Below are 22587 nucleotides of genomic sequence, written 5' to 3'. Positions count from 1 at the left end.
CTCTCTCTCTCTCTCTTTAAAAAAATAAAAATAAATAACAGACACCCATGGATATGAATGCCTTTATGAGGCTTAAGGGTCCAACTGAAAGGTTTGAAGACCTCAGTGGAGAAAAAAAAATCCAGGAATAGATGCATTAAAGTGTAAACCAGTATTACTTTACACAAGTCACCCTTTTCCAAAGCAGCAGAGCTTAGTGCTGGTGGATTTTTTTCCCACAGCGGAAGAAAGTAAAGGTGAAGTAAGCACCCAACTCCCCCCATTGTGGGACAATGCCCAAAAGACCTACTTCTATCTCACTCTATCCAGAAGACTGAAGGGATCAGCACAGCTGAATCGTTTGAGGAAAACTAGGAATGGGAAAATGGGGTAGTAACTCACAGAATTCCAAACTCAGAACAGCCAACAGACCCTATAGGCCACTTGCAGACTCTATCAGGAGTCTAACACACAGACCACCCACACAAATAGCTGAAACACATCCTAGTATACCACATACACCCTCACCATCATAAGCATCCCCACAATCTTTCCCAGATGGCATCCCAAACTCTATCCTGTAGACAGTGGCACGTGTTCCCCTATAGATGGCAGAAATTAGCCTCCACAAACAGCACATATATATCAGTAGATGGCTCAACTTTGCTGAATTGGAAGAAGATACATAATCTTGATCATTCAGGGTACTATATTAGAAGAAATAAATTAGAGGCCCTAAGAAACTGGCTTATTTTTGTGGGATCAAGGCTCACGAGGGCTGGGGTTGTGACTCAGTGGTACAGCACTAACCTGGCATGTGTGAAGCACTAGGTTCAATTCTCAGAACCACATATAAATAAATAAATTAGATAAAGGTTCATCAACAACTAAAAAAAAATTTACAAAAAAAGAAAAGAAAAGGCTCACAATCCTAATCTTTACCCACCTAAGAAGGAACAAGAGTAGTAGAGTGGATATAGGTAGAAAAGTTCTAAAAGATCTCCAGATCTTTAGTCAAAGAGCAGTGAAGGTATTTCTTCATTGAGTAGTGAAGGTATTTCTTCTCCAAAGCTACTCAGCAAAGAATGGAGCATGTGACTGCTTCTTCAGATGAGAAGAATACAATGTAAGTATTCAAGGAACATGAAAAAAAAGAAAATATGACACCAACAAAGGAACAAAATAAAGCTCCATTGACTGACCATAAAGAAATGGAGGTATATAAATTGCCTAACAAAGAATCCAAAACAATAGTATTAAAACTCAGAATACTAAAATAGAATACAAATATATAAATTATTGGTATCAGGGAAACCATGCATGAAAAAAATGAGACATTCAAAACAGAAACCATAAAAACAATCAAACAGAAATTTTGAAGCTGAAAAATACAATGACTTAAGTGAAAAATTCCATAGAAAGCTCACACACCAGAGTTAATCAAGTAACATAAAGATTCAGTAAACTCAAAGATAGAACATTTGAAAATTTCCAATCAGAAAAAACAAAGAAAAAGAAAAAAGAATTAAGAAAAACTACAAGATTTATAGGATATCACCAAGTAAATCAGTAAATGTATTATAAGAGTACCAAAAGAAGCAGTTGAGAAAGGTCAGAGGGAGAAATGGCAGGAAGTTTTTTAAAGAAATGATGACAGATGAATTTCATGACTGCTTTTCCTATTTCTATAAGGAATGCCATTGGGATTTTGACTGGAATTGCATTACATCTGTATAGTGCTTTTGGAAGTATGGTCATTTTGACAATATTAATTCTGCCTATCCAAGAACAAGGAGATCTTTCCATCTTCTAATATCTTCTTTAATTTCTTTCTTTAGCATTCTGTAGTTTTCATTGTAGAGGTCTTTCACCTCTTTTGTTGATTCCCAAGTATTTTTTTTTAAGCTATTGTAAATGGGGTAGTTTTTCTTGTTTCCCTTTCAGAGGATTTGTCACTGATATACAGAAATTCTTTGGGTTTCAAATGGGTGTTGAATTCGTATCCTACTACTTTGCTAAATTCATTTACTAGTTCTAAAAGTTTTCTGGTGGAATTTTTTGGGTCTTCTAGGTATAGAATCATATCATCAGCAAATAGTGCTAATTTGAGTTCTTCTTTACCTATCTGTATTCCTTTAATTTCTTTCATCTAAATGCTCTGGCCAGTGTTTCAAGAACTCTGTTAAATAGAAGCAGTGAAAGAGGGCATCCCTGACTTGTCCCAGTTTTTAGAGGGAATGCTTTCAATTTTTCTCCATTTAGAATGATGTTGGCCTGGGGCTTAGCATAGATAGCTTTTACAATGTTGAAGTATGTTTGCTGTTATCCCTAGTTTTTCTAGTGTTTTGAACATGAAGAGGTGTGTATTTTGTCAATGCTTTTTCCGCATCTATTGAGATGATCATATGATTCTTATCTTTAAGACTATTGATGTGATGAATTACATTGATTGATTTCCGTATGCTGAACCACCCTTGTATCCCTGAGATGAACCCCACTTGATCATGGTGTACTATCTTTTTGGTATGTTTTTGTGTTAAATTTGCCAGAATTTTATTGAGAATGTTTGCATCTATGTTCATTAGAGATATTGGTCTGAAGTTTTCTTTGATGTGTCTTTGCCTGGTTTTGGAATCAGGGTGATATTGGCCTCATAAAATCAGTTTGGAAGTACTCCCTCTTTTTCTATTTCCTGAGATAAATTGGAGAGTATTGGTATTAGTTCTTCTTTAAAGATCTTGTAGAACTTGGCTATGTATCCATCTGGTCCTGGGCTTTTCTTGGTTAGCAAGCTTCTGATGGTATTTTCTATTTTGTCACTTGAAATTGATCTGTTTAAATTGTATATATCATCCTGATTCAATTTGGGCAAATCATATTGACTCTAGAAATTTGTTGATGCCAAGAGACACTGCATCTATTAGAAGAAAAAGTAGGCCCAAATCTCCATCATATCAGATTAGGCCCCATATTCCTTAATAAGACTGCTATAGTGCAAGAATTAATATTAAGAATCAATAAATGGGATAGATTCAAACTAAAAGCTTCTTCTCAGCAAAAGAAACAATCAGTGAGGTGAATGGAGAGCCTATAGTATGGAAGCAAATATTTACCACGTGCATTTCGGATAGAGCACTAATTTTTAGGATATATCAAAAACTCAAAAATCTTAACACACACACACAAAAAAACAAATAATCCAATCAATAAATGGGCCAAGTAAATGAACAGACACTTCTCAGAAGAAGATATACAATCAATCAACAAATATATGAAAAAAAATGTTCAACATCTCTAGGAATTAGAGAAATGCAAATCAAAACTACTCTAATATTTCATCTTACTCCAGTCAGAATGGCAGCTATTAAGAATACAAACAACAGGAGAAATGAATTACAGTAGAGGGGGTAGAGAGAGAAGAGGGGAGGGGAGGGGAGGGGAGGGGGGATAGTAGAGGATAGGAAAGGCAGCAGAATACAACAGACATGAGTATTCAATATGTAAATCAGTGGAAGTGTAACTGATGTGATTCTGCAATCTGTATACAGGGTAAAAATGGGAGTTCATAACCCACTTGAATCAAAGTGTGAAATATGATATATCAAGAACTATGTAATGTTTTGAACAACCAATAAAAAAAAAGAATACAAACAACAATAAGTGTTGGCAAGGATGTGGGGGAAAAGGCACAAACATTGCTGGTGGGACTACAAATTGGTGCAGTCAATATGGAAAGCAGTATGGAGAATCCTTGGAAAACTGGGAATGGAACCACCATTTGACCCAGCTATCCCACTTCTTGGTCTATACCCAAAGGACTTAAATAAAACAGCATACTATAGGGACACAGCCACATCAATGTTTATAACAGCACAATTCACAATAGTTAAACTGTGGAACCAACCTAGATGACCTTCAGTAGATGAATGGATAATAAAAATGTGGTATATGTATATAATGGAATATTATTCAGCATTAAAAGATAATAAAATCATGGCATTTGCAGGTAAATGAATGGAATTAGAGAATATAATACTAAGTGAAGTCAGTCAATCTCAAAAAACCAAATGCTGAATGATTTCTTTGATTCAAGGCTGATGATTCATAATGTGGTAGTGGTGGGGGGGCATGGGAAGATTATATTAACTCTAGATAGGGCAAAGGGGAAAAGGGGAGGGAGGGGTAAGGAGTTGACAGGGGGGTAGGAAAGATGGTGGAATGAAATGGACATCATTAACATGTATGAAGACATGAATGGTGTGACTCTACTTTGTGTATAACTAGAGATATGAAAAATTGTGCTCTATATGTATAATATGAATTGTAATGCATTCTGCTGTCATATATAACAAATTAAAATTTAAAAATGAAAAAAAGAAATAATGACAGAAAACTCCTCTAATCTGGGGGATGAAACAAATATCCAGATCAATTAATCCCAAAGAACTCCTAATATGTTGAGTGTAAAGATGTTCTTACCAAGTTACATTATAATCAAGTTTTCAAAAATCAATGATAGAGATATATCACTATTCAGAAAACTCATAAAACTATCAGTGGTTTCTCAGCAGAAATCTCACAAATCCAGAAAGTAGGATGATGTAGCACTAAAATAAAAAGCTGTCAACCAGAAATACTTTACCTGATGAAACTGTCCTTCAGGAGTGAAGTAGAGATAAAGATGTTCAAAAACAATCAAAAGTTAAGGCAATTCATTGCCATTAGATTTGTCTTTACAAAAAAAAATGTGTTAATGGGAGCTCTTCAAGTTGAAATGAAAGAATTAGCAACAGAAAAACATATAAGATACAAAATTCACTAGTAAAGGTAAATATACTATCAAATTCAGAAAACTATTATGATAATGATGGTACATAAGTCACTTCTAACTCTGGCATAAGGGTTTTTTTTAAGTATTAAAATATAGTTACAATCATTTCTTAATAGATACACAATATTAAAAGGTTTAAGTTGTGATATCAATAAATAAAATGTGTGGAAGATGGAAGTAAAAGTGTTAGTTTTTTTCTTTTAAATGTGGCTGAAGTTGTTTAACCCTTAAAATAGACTTTTATAACACAGTTTTTAATGTAAGCAATCTCATGGTATTCACAAAAAAATGTTATAGTAGGCACACAAGAGAGAAAAAGAAAACTTTAAAGATATCACTATAAAAATATCATCAAATCACAAAATAACATAGCAAGAGTGGAAAAAAGAAACAGAGGAACTGTAAAACAGAAAATAATTAACAAAATGATAATATTTAAGTCCTGATCTATCAATAATTATTTTAAAGTAAGTACATTAAATTACCTAGTCAGAAGATGTAGATCAGCTGAATGTATAAAAAACATGATCCAATTATATACAAGGTAAAATAAGAGACTCCCTTTAATGTTAAGGAAATATATAAGTTGAACATTAAGGAATTAAACAAGATATTCCACGCAAATGATAACTCTAGTAAGAGAGCAGGATTAGCTATACTTTCATCAGACAAATAAATTTGAAGTCAAAAACTGTAAAAAGAGACAAAAATGTTACACAATAAAAAGGATTCCATTCATCAAAAAGATATAGCAACTATAAATATATATTTGCATCCAACATCAGCAAACCTAAATATGCATAACAAATATTAGCAAACTGAAGGGAGAAATGAATAGCAATATAACGATAATAGGGGTCTTTAATCCCACATTCAACAATGGATAGACCATCCGGGCAGAAAAATAATAAAAGAAAAATTGGATTTGAACACTTTAAGTCAAATAGACATAACAGACCTATACAGAACATTCCATCCAAGAGCAATCATTATATTATTATTATTTTTTAGAATTTCCAGTTTGATAACTGTTCTTTACCCATGTGGAAGGGAATAAACTTTTTTATTTTAGGAGATTGTGGAACTGCCATCCAGTATGTACTTAAGCCATGCCCATTTATCTTTGTATTCAAGAAGATTCTATACCCCTGGAGCACTACATCCTCTTATGAAAGTTCAGTTATTATGTAAATAACTATGAGGATTTAAATTTTACTGTGTTTCCTTTTTGGGATTTAGCATTTTTTAAATGCTAAAGCTAGGCACACATAAATGTCTTCTAAACAAAACTGTCTCGCAAGATTTTTCCTTCTTTGAGAGTTCCTGTCAATGAATTTCATTCTTGCTGCTCACAACTCCAACCTTAGAAATTAATTGAAAAACTAGATACTCTAGCAAAAAAGCCTTCACAATGAATCTTAAAAAAAAAACAACAGTTCAATTATTGGGAAGGAGTAACCCCTCTGCCACCTAGATTGTCTAATTTTTCTGTCTTAGTAGCTGGATATGAAATATTGTTCAACTGTGTAAATAACCACAGAGGAGAGATTAAGGATTTGTAATTAAATAGTATTTAGAGTTCCTTTATAGTAAAAATAGAAGTCAAATGATCCAAAAGTCATATATGTAAAATTAGAAATATGCACTTTTCTTCAAAGAGTATTTTTGGCTTTAATTCTCAAAAGGGTTCTGTAACCCCAAAAGATTAAAAACCACAGAAATAATTTCTTCCTGTGCTACTTGGTCACCATCAATTGTTTGTTATAAAACCGAAAGGGTTACATACATATGAGTTACTTATTTGTTCCTCTAAAACTTTAGTAAGTGATTTGTCCAAATAAGCAATTCCATAAAACAATATCAAAATTTCAGCCTAAAATTCAGGGTAAAGAGTCAACATGATGAGGAAGGTCTATGTCACATTCAAACTTAAGTCTTTGAAAGAGTAGACGTAGAAGAGCCTAGGTTAACAAAAAAAAAATTAAAACAAATCTATATCAATAGTTATAAAATGTGGCAATTTCACCTCCAATAAGAATAAAATGTTTACAATCAGGCGAAATATTTATAAAGGTAGCTTGTGTTCAAGAACATAACGCTTTGGGTGATTACAAAAGTTTCTCATCTTTGGGTGAAACTTGCATAAGCCTTTAGAGATGACACAATTACTCCGCAGGTATTTGTTCTGAACAACTACTGCTGGCTTTTCATGATCTTGAGCCCCAAGTCAATTCCACTGTGTCTAAGTGTAGACAGTTTATTCAAGCTTAACCTTTACTGTTTTAGTTTGGATTACTGTAAACACATCTAGGGATCAGAGTGAATGCCTGGCAAGGTGTAACTGCAGAGATAAAAAATGTCAATAATTCTGTGGCATGTTTCTTCAAGGTCCCTGAAAGTTCATGTGCAGAAGGTCTGGCAGTGTCTTTTGTATGCTTTAGTGTTGCTGTATTTCTGAAGGAGCTCTTGGGCCTGTTGCAGCATTTCTTGGATCACACAGCAGGACACTGGGACTTGATATGAAGCAGGATGAGGCAGTACTCCTGCACATTTGGCAAGGGCCAGATCTTAAATACTCTCAGGAAATTTAGCCATTCTTTCATTTGTCTCTGTAAGGCTTTTGGTTCATTCAGGCAAAGAGACTCTCTCATTTTTTTTATTCTTTACATGGGCTCTGAGGACTAGCAAGGTCCTCTTTCTGTTCAGGTTAATTCTTATCAGGACCATTGGATGTGCAGAGCTGACTCTTCTGGTGTTGATGGGTCATTTCAGCCAAAGTCTCTTGGACTTCAGCAATAGTTTTTCATGAGTTCTGGAAACTGGCAAGCTTTTCTGAAAAGAGCTCCTTACAAGCACTCAGCATTTGCTTACTTTCTTCTGTGAGTCTCAATTGTAGTCCTGCAGGTCTGCTTGGGCTTTGGGTGAGAAGCAGCTTCAGGGTCAGTCTTTTCAGCCCTGGAACTGTCCACCTGCTCAATAGAGAGTATCCTCCTATGACCAGCCCTTACCCAGTCACTGGACTCAGGGCAAGGCCTGGAGAGAGAAAACACCGGATTTCATACTGACACTCATAAATACAAAAGGTCTCCAAACTTTTGAAAGCTGATATGGCTGGGGATTTATGGCCACCCAGTTTGTCTCTTAGGTAGTCACAGCCATCAGGGAGAAAGGCCGAGTAGATGTCTTGCATGATGGTGAACTTCCCAGAGTTGTAGCTCTGAATCACAAGCTAAAGCAATGCTTGTATGCCTGTGGCCCAAAAGTGGTAAAATGAGGAGCTTCTGCCTTCTAGAAACTGCTTTTTGTCCAGATGCCTTCATAGTAGCTCAAGCAGACAACACCAGTCTCTGACTCTGTAGGCTTTCAGGCAGCTGCAAGTCTTCCTGGGTTCCCACCCAATTCCTGGCTAGAAGCAGCTCTTGAGTATATCTGAAAGCCAGAAAAGCAGACAACCCATTTCTCCTACAATTGCACACAGCTCTGCAGCCATCCTAAGTGATGCTGCATCTCCCTTTTTGGCCAAACTTTGGTGGCATCATAAGGGGGAGTAGCTCCTAAATAGCATTTGGCTGCTATGGCATAATGGCCATCTCTTTCTAGATGGATCTCCAGGTGAGACACTGGTCCTTCAGGATCAGATCCTCAGGGTGTAACCAGGCATTGGCAGCTGCAATAGCTTCCCTGTAAAAATGGTTTGACCTGAGTAGCTCCACAGCTTCATACACTTTGTGAATAGAAAGTAGATGAGAGGCAGCCTTGATACTGATCTTGGAAACACAACTGTTTGGCAAAGGCTTCTACAGCCCATAGCATACATGGTAGCGAGCTGCTGGTGCCATAGCCACAGATTGTTTTTCAGCTCCCCTCTTTCTGATACTGTTTGGAAAATATCCTTTAGATCTCCTTTCCAAAGCATGAACTGGTGAAATAACTCTGCATGGCCATTTTTCAAGTGACATTTTCCTTCAGTTTCAATCATTCTATACAAGGCAGCCCTGCCTGTGGAAAGCCCCAGGTGAAATCTTTCCTCAAGATCTGCAGACACATCCTCATTTAGCTCTTTGCAGTGCTTTGCAGTTGCTAGTACCAAATAGTCCTGATAAATCTCCTCTTTAGACCTGTAGCCTAGGCTTGAACTCAGAGGAAGCATGGAACAAGTTTTTCTCTTTTTGATTAAGGCTTCTGGCTTCTTTTAGGTGGCTCCTTTTTCAGGAAAGAGATTTTTGTCATTAACCGTGACTTTTGACTTTTCAAAGCATGAGGAAACTGGAGTACTAATAACTGGTTCTTTAGAAACCATTGAAGCGAGGCCAAAAGGTGACTCTGGCTCCTGTGCTTCCTTTTCCCCTTCTTGGTCTGACAGGCCATTCTAACAGGTCCTGAGTTCTCCTTTGTGCTCCTTTCTTAGCTCCTGTCAAGTGACTCTTGCTTTACAGGCACTCACAAGGTGGGCTTTTTCTTCTTTTTGGACTTTGGCTTCGGTTGAGAGAGCCATTTTTTCTCTAATTCAATACTTTTTTGGTCATGAAGAGGCCAAGAATGAGCTTGCATGGAAGTCAGCCATTTGTACACACAGAAGTCACCTCCCCATGAGCAGATGCAATCTGGATCCAATAAGGACTATGCCACACAAAGAGGCTTTTCCTGGAGAATATCCCATACCTGGTATGATATCCCATACCATCACAGAAAGCAGACACTAGCCTTCCATCATGATGTAGGCTCCATGCCAGACTAGTAATCTTAGCTGTATGTCCTGAGAGGGCCTAGTAGGCTCTATAATGGTCACCAGAGACTCAAGATTGCTCTCTAGGACAGTTTTCAGATTGTTCACATAAAATGACCACATTGTTGGAGACAGAGACTATCAAAGAGCTTGGCTACACCTGGCTGCCATGATCATGATGCTAGGAAATGGTATTCACAAGCTTGTGACTATGTTGGATGGTCCAGATCAGTCTCAGGTTGGGAACCTGAAATATTTCTATTAATCCATCTTCACTGTCAAGGGATAGGGATATAGTTCAGTTGCTAGAGTACTTGCCTTGCATGCACAAGGCCCTGGGTTCAATCCCCAGCACCACACACACAAAAAAAGCAGTCTTCCATCTTCATTGCCAAGAGCCATGATTTTGCCATCTGCTTTCCAGCTGATTTATGTGTATACAGCAATCCGTATTTTGATAGAATTGATTCCCTGATGGGTTTATTGATGTCAAAGGCTCCTCCACTCAGCTTTCAGGGCTTATGCTATAGGACAATCCCTTCCCCTCCATAGGTGTATAAATTGAGGGAAGGTCTGTCCCCTTCTCCTCTGAGTAACACTGGGGGTGCTTGTTGTCCCCAAGCTAATGTGTATGCAGTCTTCTTATGATATGTGCTATAAATTTGTGGATGTTTGTTAGAGCAAATGTCACTTTTCTGTCATCAGTTCCAAAAGCTAAGTAACTTTCCTTGTTTGAGTGCCAGCACAGCACTGTAACGTTGGACTTGACCCTGCCAAAAGTTTTTCACATCACAGTTATTCTTTATGGAGAGTGTATTCCATACATGGATCATGCCATGCCCAATGCCTATGGCCAAACAGCCCACATCCAAAGGAGAGAAAGCCAGGCTGTAGGCAAAACCACCAAGGGAAGGCAGGGTCCAGCATCACTCCAGGGTGGCCAGGTCCCGACATTTTACATTTGTATCCACTGATGTGGAAAGAAGCAGCTGTTTGTCATCCTCAGTTTGCAAGAGACATAAATTAAATGAAATTCTAGAATGAGCCTGTCCTTCTGATGAAGTGAGAAAGAGGATATATTTCTGTCTCCAAGACTAAGTGAGATCCCACAGCAGCAGTTCACCTTAATACCAACTTGTCACCAGGTGCATTGGCTGATCCCTAGGCCAGCAAAGTGTCAACCACAGGCATTCTTTGACAGTTGGATCTATACCTTGTCCTCTTCTCTTCAGAAAGGGAAGTTTCAAAATCATCACTCCTCTGTCTTGAGAGAAGTTGCAGAATGTGGCCTTGAGGTGGACTCCAAACCTGTGAATAACTTCTCCTTTCTTATGAATGTAAATTATAACCACTACGCCATCCTTGTAGCAGATAGCGATTAAAGCTTCATGATGACATGAACAAGTATGACAGAAAATTGCCCTTGGTTCTACAAAGAGGTGCTGGCTGTCATTTCTGTTAAACCAATAACAGAAAACTACTCCTTTTTCATCCCAGGATACTATTAAATCCTTTACTCAAGGAGACCAATGCAATGTTAATTTGGTATACTGATGTAGTGCATGAAAATCCAAGATTTTCACGGTCCCATCATTGGAGCTGGTGGCACAGAGGTTGTATTGACCAAGATGATGAGAAAATGTGAAGCCAAAGACTCTTTCAGTGTGTCCCACCAACTCTCCTATGATTCTAAACATGGGAGTCCCCAGGATCATGCCTGCTCCTGAGCCCATGTGCCCAAGGAAGATGGAGGTCCAGGCCATGAAAGCAAAGAGGCCCCCAGCACTGCATCACTGCAGTGGGTGCCTACCAGTTAAGGGAGGGAGGCAGTGTCCACAGTTTCTGCCCCAGAATCAACGGCAGCAAGGCTGAAGGAAGCAGCCACAAGGATGGATCATTGGGAGCTCCCAAATACATTATTTTCAAATATACCTGGCGTATTCCCCAAGATAAAACATATGTTAGACTACAATGCCAGTTTTAACACATTTAAGAGGACTGAAATTATATCAAATACCTTTTATGACCACAACAGTATGAAACTGGAAATCAATAACTGGAGAAAAACTGGAAAATTCAAAAATATATGGAATTTCAATACCACAATGCTAAACAACCAATGGTTTAAAAAAATCAAAAGGTGTTTTAATTAGCTTTTGCATTACTGTGACCAAAATACCTGACAAGAACAAGTTAGAAGAGGAAAGGTTTATTTGGGTGTCCACAGATTCACAGTTCTGTTTATAGAGATTGCCAACTCTATTGCTCTGGGCCCAGGGTGTAGCAGCTCATCATGAGAGAAGGACATAGCAGAGGAAAATAGCTCAGTTCATGGTGAGGTCAGAAGGAGCCCTAGGAATAACAACTCTTCCAGGGCCCACCCCCAGGGACCTACCTCCTCCAGTCATGCCCACCCGCCTACAGTTAGCACCCCATCAGTCCATTCAAACTAGGATGAACTAATTAGATTACAGTTCTCATAAACTAATCATTTTACCTCTGAATACTCCTGCACTATGAGGACACCTCATATTAAAACTATAATAAAAGGTAAATATATAGATACATAGATATATATAATAAGTGTGGGGAGTGTGTGTCTTAAGATGAATAAAAATTGAAACAGAATAGACCAAAACTTGTGGGATATGGCAAAAGCAATTCTAAGAGAGATTAAAAACAAACAAGAAAGAAAGAAAGAAAGAAAGAAAGAAAGAAAGAAAGAAAGAAAGAAAGAAAGAAAGAAAGAAAGAAACGAACTCAAGTAAAGGACCTAACATTATGCATAAAGGAACTAGACAAAGAATAATAAGTCCAAAATTAGCAAAAGTATGAAAATAGTAAAGATGGGAGCAGAAATAAGTGAAATAGAGACTCAAAAAAAGAGAAGAGATCAAGAGGTTTTTTTTTTTATTATTCCTTCTGTCTCAATCTTTGCATTTTATTTTCTGTAAAGGCTAGCAAAGGTTTTCTGAAATTTCTTTGCTGAAATATTCATGCTTCGTCTGTGAGGCTGAAGGACACATTTATAAGACAGAGGTCTCTCTAACATAAACAGAAAGCTTTGGGCCCAGCTGGTGTTTGACAGTGGGGATATTTATTTTCAGTTAGCCATTTGTTGAGGGACTTTCTTCCTTCACAAAGCCCCCTTTTAGTATTCACGGGTAGAACTCATTAACCCATTTGGATCCAGACTATTGCTTATCACAAACTTTTATCTTAGGAGACATCAATTTGTAGGAACATATCAAACAACAAAATCAAGTAAGAATACAGCATATTTGGCAAAATGTGAACAAGTCTGGTCTGAAAGTGAAAAGTCTGAAATGACCGTTTGGAAAGAAGTAATTTTTATTACTTTAAAGGGAAATGTTAAAAATTAACACAGATGGAAATATAAAGCAGTTGTGTTTTAGAAACAAAGGATTCTTAATAAACATATAATACTTTAGTTCTACGTAAACCCAGGCATTTTTTTAAAATATTTTGTTTTAGTTGTACTTGGACACAATACCTTTATTTTATTTTTATGTGGTACTGAGGATGGAACCCAGGGCCTTGAACATGCTAGGCGAGCGCTCTACCACTGAGTCACAACTCCATCCCCTAAAAGCAGGCAGGCATTAAAAAAAAAAAAAACAACATGAATTTCTTTTTTTTTCTTTTTTTTTTATTGTTGGTCGTTCAAAACATTACATAGTTCTTAATATATCATATTTCACAGTTTGATTCAAGTGGGTTATGAATTCCCATTTTTACCCCGTATACAGATTGCTGTATCACATCAGTTACACTTCCATTGATTTACATATTGCCATTCTAGTGTCTGATGTATTCTGCTGTCTATCCTATTCTCTACTATCCCCCCTCCCCTCCCCTCCCCTCCCCTCCCCTCCCCTCCCCTCCCCTCTTCTCTCTCTACCCCCTCTACTGTAAATCATTTCTTCCACTTGTATTATTCTTCTCTTACCCCTCATTTCCTCTTATATGTAATTTTGTATAACCCTGAGGATCATCTTCCATTTCCATGCAATTTCCCTTCTCTCTCCCTTTCCCTCCCACCTCTCATCCCTGTTTAATGTTGATCTTCTTCTCCAGCTCTTCGTCCCTACCCTGTCCTTGGTTACTCCCCTTATATCAAAGAAGTCATTTGGCATTTGCTTTTTAAGGATTGGCTAGCTTCACTTAGCATAATCTGCTCTAATGCCATCCATTTCCCTCCAAATTCTATGATTTTGTCATTTTTTAATGCAGAGTAATACTCCATTGTGTATAAATGCCACTTTTTTATCCTTTCATCTATTGAAGGGCATCTAGGTTGGTTCCACAATCTTGCTATCATGAATTGTGCTGCTATGAACATCAATGTAGCAGTGTCCCTGTAGCATGCTCTTATTAGGTCTTTAGGGAATAGACCGAGAAGGGGAATAGCTGGGTCAAATGGTGGTTCCATTCCCAGCTTTCCAAGAAATCTCCATACTGCTTTCCAAATTGGCTGCACCAATTTGCAGTCCCACCAACAATGAACAAGTGTACCCTTTTCCCCGCATCCTCTCCAGCACTTGTTGTTGTTGGACTTCATAATGGCTGCCAATCTTACTGGAGTGAGATGGTATCTTAGGGTGGTTTTGATTTGCATTTCTCTGTCTGCTAGCGATGGTGAGCATTTTTTCATGTACTTATTGATTGACTGTATGTCCTCCTCTGAGAAGTGTCTGTTCAGGTCCTTGGCCCATTTGTTGATTGGGTTATTTGTTATCTTATTGTCTAATTTTTTGAGTTCTTTGTATACTCTGGATATTAGGGCTCTATCTGAAGTGTGTGGAGTAAAGATTTGTTCCCAGGATGTAGGCTCCCTGTTTACCTCTCTTATTGTTTCTTTTGCTGAGAAAAAACTTTTTAGTTTAATTAAGTCCCATTTGTTGATTCTAGTTGTTAACTCTTGCGCTATGGGTGTCCTATTGAGAAATTTGGAGCCTGACCCCACAGTATGTAGATCATAGCCAACTTTTTCTTCTATCAGACGCCATGTCTCTGATTTAATATCAAGCTCCTTGATCCATTTTGAGTTAACTTTTGTGCATGGCGAGAGAAAGGGATTCAGTTTCATTTTGATGCAAATGGATTTCCAATTTTCCCAGCACCATTTGTTGAAGATGCTATCTTTCCTCCATTGCATGCTTTTAGCCCCTTTATCAAATATAAGATAGTTGTAGTTTTGTGGATTAGTTACTGTGTCCTCTATTCTGTACCATTGGTCCACCCGCCTGTTTTGGTACCAGTACCATGCTGTTTTTGTTACTATTGCTCTGTAGTATAGTTTGAAGTCTGGTATCGCTATACCGCCTGATTCACACTTCCTGCTCAGCATTGTTTTTGCTATTCTGGGTCTTTTATTATTCCATATTAATTTCATGATTGTTTTATCTATTTCTACAAGAAATGCTGTTGGTATTTTGATTGGCATAGCATTGAACTTATAGAGAACTTTTGGTAATATCGCCATTTTGATGATGTTAGTTCTGCCTACCCATGAACAGGGTATATTTTTCCATCTTCTAAGGTCTTTTTCTATATCTCTCTTTAGGGTTCTGTAGTTTTCATTGTATAAGTCTTTCACCTCTTTTGTTAGGTTGATTCCCAAGTATTTTATTTTTGGGGGGGATATTGTGAATGGAGTAGTTGTCCTCATTTCCGTTTCAGAGGATTTGTCGCTGATATACAGGAATGCATTTGATTTATGCGTGTTGATTTTATATCCTGCCACTTTGCTGAATTCATTTATTAGCTCTAATAGTTTCTTTGTAGACCCTTTTGGGTCTGCTAGGTATAAAATCATGTCATCTGCAAATAGTGATAATTTAAGTTCTTCTTTTCCTATTTTTATGCCTTTAATTTCTTTCGTCTGTCTAATTGCTCTGGCCAGTGTTTCGAGGACTATGTTGAACAGAAGTGGTAAGAGAGGGCATCCCTGTCTTGTTCCAGATTTTAGAGGGAATGCCTTCAATTTTTCTCCATTCAGAATGATGCTGGCCTGTGGCTTATCATAGATTGCTTTTACAATGTTGAGCTATGATCCTGTTATCCCTAATTTTTCTAGAGTTTTGAACAAAAAGGGATGCTGTACTTTGTCAAATGCTTTCTCTGCATCTATCGAGATGATCATATGGTTCTTATTTTTAAGTCTATTGATGTGGTGAATAACATTTATTGATTTCTGTATATTGAACCAGCCTTGCATCCCAGGGATGAATCCTACTTGATCATGGTGCACAATATTTTTGCTATGTTTTTGAATCCGATTCGCCAGAATTTTATTGAGGATTTTTGCATCTAGGTTCGTTAGAGATATTGGTCTGTAGTTTTCTTTCTTTGAAGTGTCTTTGTCTGGTTTTGGTATCAGGGTGATGTTGGCCTTGTAGAATGTATTTGGAAGTTCTCCCTCTTTTTCTATATCCTGAAATAGCTTGAAAAGTATTGGTGTTAGTTCCTCTTTAAAGGTTTTGTAAAACTCTGCTGTATACCCGTCCGGTCCTGGGCTTTTCTTAGTTGGTAGTCTTTTGATGGTTTCTTCTATTTCCTCTATTGTTATTGGTCTGTTTAGGTTGTCTATATCCTCCTGACTCAATCTGGGCAGATCATATGACTTAAGAAATTTATCTATGCCTTCACTATCTTCTATTTTATTGGAGTATAAGTATTCATAATAATTTCTGATTATCTTCTGTATTTCTGAAGTGCCTGTTGTGATATTGCCTTTTTCATCCCGTATGCTAGTAATTTGAGTTCTCTCTCTTCTTCTCTTCATTAGCATGGCTAAGGGTCTGTTGATTTTATTTATTTTTTCAAAGAACCAACTTTTAGTTTTGTCAATTTTTTCAATTGTTTCTTTTGTTTCGATTTCATTAATTTCAGCTCTGATTTTAATTATTTCTTGCCTTCTACTTTTTTTGCTGTTGTTTTGCTCTTCTTTTTCTAGGATTTTGAGATGAAGTATGAGATCATTTATTTGTTGGTTTTTTCTTTTTTTAAGGAATGAACTCCAAGCAATGAATTTTCCTCTTAGAACTGCTTTCAATGTGTCCCATAGATTCTGATATGTTGTGTCTGTGTTTTCATTTAACTCTAAGAAGTTTTTAATTTCCTCCTTGATGTCTTCTAAAACCCATTCATCATTCAGTAACCTATTGTTCATTCTCCACGTGATGCATGATTTTTCCTTCCTTCTTTTATCGTTGATTTTCAGTTTCATTCCATTATGATCAGATAAGATGCATGGTATTATCTCTACTCCTTTATATTGTCTAAGAGTTGCCCTGTGACATAATGTATGATCTATTTTTGAGAAGGATCCATGTGCTGCTGAGAAAAAAGTGTAACTGCTTGATGTTGGGTGGTATATTCTATATATGTCAATTAAGTCTAGGTTATTAATTGTGTTATTGAGTTCTATAGTTTCCTTATTTAACTTTTGTTTGGAAGATCTGTCCAGTGGTGAGAGAGGTGTGTTGAAGTCTCCCATGATTATTGTATGGTGGTCTATTAGACTCTTGAACTTGAGAAGAGTTTGCTTGATGAACATAGCTGCGCCATTATTTGGGGCATATATATTTATGATTGTTATGTCTTGTTGGTGTATGGTTCCCTTGAGCAGTATGTAGTGTCCCTCTTTATCCCTTTTGATTAACTTTGGCTTGAAATCTATTTTATTAGATATGAGTATGGACACTCCTGCTTCTTTCCGCATTCCATATGAGTGGTATGATTTTTCCCAACCTTTCACCTTCAGTCTATGTATATCTTTTCCTATCAAATGTGTCTCCTGTAGGCAGCATATTGTTGGGTCTTGTTTTGTGATCCATTCAACTAGCCTGTGTCTCTTAATTGGTGAGTTTAAGCCATTAACATTTAGGGTTATTATTGAGATATGGTTTGTTCTTCCAGCCATATTTGTTTATTAATGTTACTAAACCTGATTTGTTTTCCTCTTTGATTACTTTCCCCCCTTTACTGTCCTACCTCCCACTGTTGGTTTTCATTGTTATTTTCCATTTCCTCTTCCTGTAATGTTTTGCCAAGGATTTTTTGAAGAGATAGTTTTCTAGCTGCAAATTCTTTTAACTTTTGTTTATCGTGGAAGGTTTTAATTTCATTTTCCATCCTGAAGCTTAATTTCACCGGATACACGATTCTTGGTTGGAACCCATTTTCTTTCAGTGTTTGAAATATGTTATTCCAGGATCTTCTAGCTTTCAGAGTCTGTGTTGAAAGATCAGCTGTTATCCTGATTGGTTTACCCCTAAATGTAATCTGATTCCTTTCTCTTGTAGCTTTTAAAATTCTCTCTTTATTCTGTATGTTGGGCATCTTCATTATAATGTGTCTAGGTGTGGATCTCTTATGATTTTGCCCATTCAGCGTCCTGTAGGCTTCTAGGATTTGGGATTCTGTCTCATTCTTCAAGTCTGGGAAGTTTTCTCGTATTATTTCATTGAATAGATTGTTTATTCCTTTGGTTTGGAGCTCTGTGCCCTCCTGTATCCCAATGACTCTTAAGTTTGGTCTTTTAATGTTATCCCATATTTCTTGGATGTTCTGCTCATGGTTTCTTAGCAGTCTTGCTGAGCTGTCTATGTTCTTTTCAAGTTGAAATACTTTGTCTTCATTGTCTGATGTTCTATCTTCTAAGTGATCTACTCTGCTGATAGTATTCTCAATTGAGTTTTTAAGTTGGTTTATTGCTTCCTGCATTTCTAGGATTTCTATTTGTTTGTTTTTTATTACCTCTATCTCCCTGTGTAATTGATCTTTTGCTTCCTGGATTTGTTTATGTAGTTCCTTGTCAATGTGATCTTTCATTGTCTGATTTTGCTGTCTCATGTCTTCCTTGAGACTCCAGATCATCTGAAGCATGTATATCCTGAACTCTTTATCTGACATTCCATCTGTTGCAGCTATTACCTCTTCTAGAGTTGAGTTGACCTGCATTGCTTGTGGTCCTTTCTTTCCTTGTCTTTTCATACTGCTCGCGTTTCTTTCTGCTTGGTGAAACTGTTGTGTTTTTGAAATTTTCCCCCTATTTATTTATATTGCTCTTGTATAGTTGGAAAATCTCCCTTGCAGGGCGGGTAGTGGCTGTGCTCCTCCTCTAATTAGGGTGATCTGTCTACCACACTGGTCGGTCGCAGGTCTGCCCACCCTGCGGGCGCGGGTGGCAGCTCTGCTCTGCCCCCACTCCAATTGTGGTGATGTAACTACCACGCCCTCGGGTCGTTGGTCCTGATCCGGATGTGGGTGGTGGCTCTGCTCGACCCCTACTCCAATTGGTGTGACGTGTCTACCACGCTGGCAGGCCTCTAGGCCTGTTCCACCGGTGGGTCGCAGGTCTGCCTACCTTGCGGGCTCGGGCGGCAGTTCTGCTCAGCCCCCACTCCAAATGGGGCTACCTGACTGCCTCTCCAACGGGTCGCTGGGCCTTTTCCGGACACGGGCGGCGGCTCTGCTCCACCCCTACTCCAACCAGTGTGACGTGACTGCCTCGGTGCTACGTGTCCACCACGCTGGCAGGCTACCGGGCCTGTCCTGCCAGTGGGTCGCAGGTCTGCCTACCTTGCAAGCTCAGACGGCGGTTCTACACAGCCCCTACTCCAAATGGGGTGACTTGGCTACCGCGCCGTGGGGTCGCTGGTCCTGTTCCAGGCTACTCTCTTCGGCCCCAGCTACAGTTGGGGTGTCGTGATACCACGCCGGCGGGTCACTTGGCCTGTTCTGGGCGCAGGCGGCAGCTCCACTCTGCCCCTCTGGCCCCCAGTGCACCCAGCAGGACCCGGACCGAGAAGCAGTTACCGCGGGGTCCCCGTCCCTGGGCCAAAGCCACTCCGGGAGCCAGAACCCGGCCTCTCCGAGCCTGGTGCATGCTCTGCTAGGAGCAGGCTCCAAGGAGCGATCTCCGCGGGTTCCCCTGCCCTGGGCCAAAGCAGCTCTGGGAGCCAGAGCCCGGCCGCTCCAAGCTCTCCGAGCTCGGTGCACGCTCTGCTGTGAGCAGGCTCAAAGACGCAGTCCCCGCGTGTTCCCCAGCCCTGGGCCAAAACTGTTCCCGGGGTCAGAACCCAGCCGCTTTGAGCTCGATGCACGCTCCACTAGGAGCTGACTTCAATACGCAGTCTCCGCGGGTTCCCCAGCCCTGGGCCAAAGCAGCTGCGGGAACCAGAACCCAGCCGCTCAGAGCTCGGTGCATGCTTTGCTAGGAGCGAGCCCCAAGGAGTATTCTCCACAGGTTCTCTAGCCCTGAGCCTGAGCGATCTGTCTGCGAGACGCAGGCAAATACCAGCCTGAAATCACCTGTTCCGTAGCTGAATGAGCTGAGATCAGTAGAAAACAGGGATGATTCCATCAGCTCTCCAAGATGGTGGCCGCTGTCCTCCTCCGTGGTCCGACCGGTGTCGAGAACCGAACTGGACCGCTTCTCTCCTCCGTCTCAAAGCCAGAACTCAGCACTAAGCACGGCCATTGCACCGCTGGCAGGAGCCCCCAGAATCCGCATCGCTTAACCCCCGCTCCGGAACCTCGCCGCTTCCCAGCGCACGCCGCAGACTCCAGCCGCAGGGCGATCCGCCGATCAGGCAATGCGACCCTCCGTGCGGAGAAATCGTCCGCGTCCGAGCCCCCGCAGCCAAACCTCGCGCGATGGAAATCCCTCTACTAGATTCTGGAGCACCTCAATTTCGCTGGAATTTCCCAACAAGACAGCCTTCAGCTGTTTCACCTCGTCTTTCTCCCGCACAGTGACGCGGCGCACGGGGGTGATGCACTCCCTTCGCCGCCATCTTCCACTCCAAGAGTTGGTTGTTTTAAAAGGTAAACAAAATTGACAAACGCTTAGCTAAAACTAAGAAAATAAGGGAAAAGACTCAAATAAATAAAACCATTCATGAAAGACGAGACATAACAACTGATATTTTGAAAACACAAAAGATCAGGATTACCATGGACAATAAATGCCAACAAACTGGATAACTTAGAACAAATGAATAAATTCCTAAAAGCACACCTATTGAGCCCAAATTATTTAAGAAAAATAAAATAGCTGAAAAGACCAATAGCAAGTAAGGAGATGGAATCATTAATCAAAAGCCTTCTAACAAAGAAAAGTTCAGTAGAAAGCTTTGCAAGGTGATGGATATGTCTATGATTTTAAAGGTAAAGATGGTTTTATGATTAAATACTCATCCCAAACTCATCAAGTTGCAGACATTAGATGTACATGGCTATTAATAATAATTATACCTCAATAAAGCAGTTTTATTTTTTAAAAAAGATTCTATATAATGGAGGCACACAACTTTAAGTATTCAATCACAACTTAACAAAAAAAATCATTGAACAAATTTAATATATAAGTTGGGATAAACATTTGGTTTTAAAGGAAGTTTCCATCATCTGCTTGGGACTTTTGATCTTGATAATAAGCTTGATTATATGGAAAGGATTAAATAATAATCAACTGACCTTAGGTGATATATCAGTTTAAAAAAAAATCATAATCCAGGACCAGTGCTAATGGCAACACCAACAAATTAAAGAAAATAATTGGTCAAAAGTTAAAATCTACAACTGGTTGGCATATCTTTTTCACTAAGACATAGTGTATAATATAACAAATTTCATATTGAAAAGAGATATTTTGCATATGAGATATGTATTAAACATCCCAATTTTAAGAAATAATTTCAAATTTCAATATGTCCAAGTCAGATATACCAAAAGCTATGAGAGTTACATATATTAAATGAAAATAATATTTATGGTTTAATTTTAAACACTGCTTTAAAGTGTATTACATAAGTCATTAAAGTAAGAGACTGAAAAAGACCTTAGCATATGGAAAGATCTCCCATGTTCTTGGAGAGGCAAAATTAATGTTGTAAAAATATTAATGTCCATACTACCAAAAGTGCTATACAGATTTAATACAATTCCTATTAAAATTCCAATGATGTTCTTCATAGAAATAGAAAATACCATGATGAAATTCATTTGGCAAAATATGAGCCCCAGAATAGCCAAAGTAATTCTTAATGAGAAAAGTGAAGCAGGAGGCATCACACTCGCAGACCTTAAATTATACCTCAGAGCTATAGTAACAAAAACAGCATGGTATTGGCACCAAAACAGTCATGAAGACCAATGGAACAGAATAGAAAACACAAGACAAACCCACATACATAATTATTTCATACTAGACAAAGGTGCCTTAAACATACATTGGAGAAAAGATAGTCTCTTCAACAAATGGTGCTGGGAAAACTGGAAATCTACATGTAGCAAAATGAAATTAAACCCCTATCTCTCACCATGCATAAAAATCAACTCAAAGTGGATCAAGGACCTAGGCATTAGACCAGAGATCCTGCACCTACTAGAAGAAAATATAGGCCCAACACTCCATTATTTCAGCTTAGGAAATGACTTCCTCAACAAGATTCCTAAAGTGCAAGAAGTAAAATCAAGAATCAACAAATGAGATGGTAACAAACTAAAAAGCTTCTTCACAGCAAAGGAAACAATCAAGAATGTAGATACCCTACATAATGGGAGAAAATGTTTACCCACCTGCACCTCAGAGCATTAATCCAGGATATATAAAGAACTCAAAAAACTTAACACCAAAGATATAAGTAACACAATCAATAAAGAGACTAAGGAAATGAACAGACACTTCACAGAAGAAATACAAATGATCAAAAATATATGAAAAATGTTCAACATCTCTAGCAATTAGAGAGATGCAAATTAAACTACATTCATATTCCACCTCATTCCAGTCAGAATGACAATTATCAAGAATACAAGTAAACAATAAATGTTAGTAAGGATGTAGGGGGAAATGGACACTCAGACATTGCTGTTGGAACTACAAATTGGTGCAACCACAATGGAAAGCAGTATGGAGAGTCCTCAGAAAACTTGGAATGGAACCACCATTTGACCCAGCTATCTTACTTCTTGGCATATATCCAAAGTAGTTAAAACCAGCAGCCACATCAGTTTT

At 38.6% G+C, this 22587-nt stretch overlaps 3 pseudogenes across 3 annotated transcripts; all 3 read right to left on the bottom strand.

Annotated features, from left to right (window-relative positions):
- Positions 1–7210: 7210 nt before the first annotated feature.
- LOC308655519 (gem-associated protein 5-like) lies at positions 7211–8130 on the bottom strand (annotated as a pseudogene). Its single transcript has 2 exons — positions 8125–8130; positions 7211–8027 (listed from the first exon to the last, which is right to left on the bottom strand). The product of its transcript is annotated as a gem-associated protein 5-like (transcript).
- An 86-nt stretch (positions 8131–8216) lies between these two features.
- On the bottom strand, positions 8217–9178 carry LOC308655518 (gem-associated protein 5-like; annotated as a pseudogene). The gene has a single exon. The product of its transcript is annotated as a gem-associated protein 5-like (transcript).
- Positions 9179–9430: 252 nt separating this feature from the next.
- On the bottom strand, positions 9431–11453 carry LOC308655516 (gem-associated protein 5-like; annotated as a pseudogene). Its single transcript has 2 exons — positions 9947–11453; positions 9431–9472 (listed from the first exon to the last, which is right to left on the bottom strand). The product of its transcript is annotated as a gem-associated protein 5-like (transcript).
- Positions 11454–22587: the final 11134 nt, after the last annotated feature.

The sequence above is a fragment of the Spermophilus citellus genome (assembly GCF_964194105.1).
Source record: "Spermophilus citellus genome assembly, chromosome: 9".
Lineage (NCBI taxonomy): Eukaryota > Metazoa > Chordata > Mammalia > Rodentia > Sciuridae > Spermophilus > Spermophilus citellus.
Note: the sequence above shows the minus strand (reverse complement) of the source record. Positions and strands in the feature narration are given on the sequence as shown.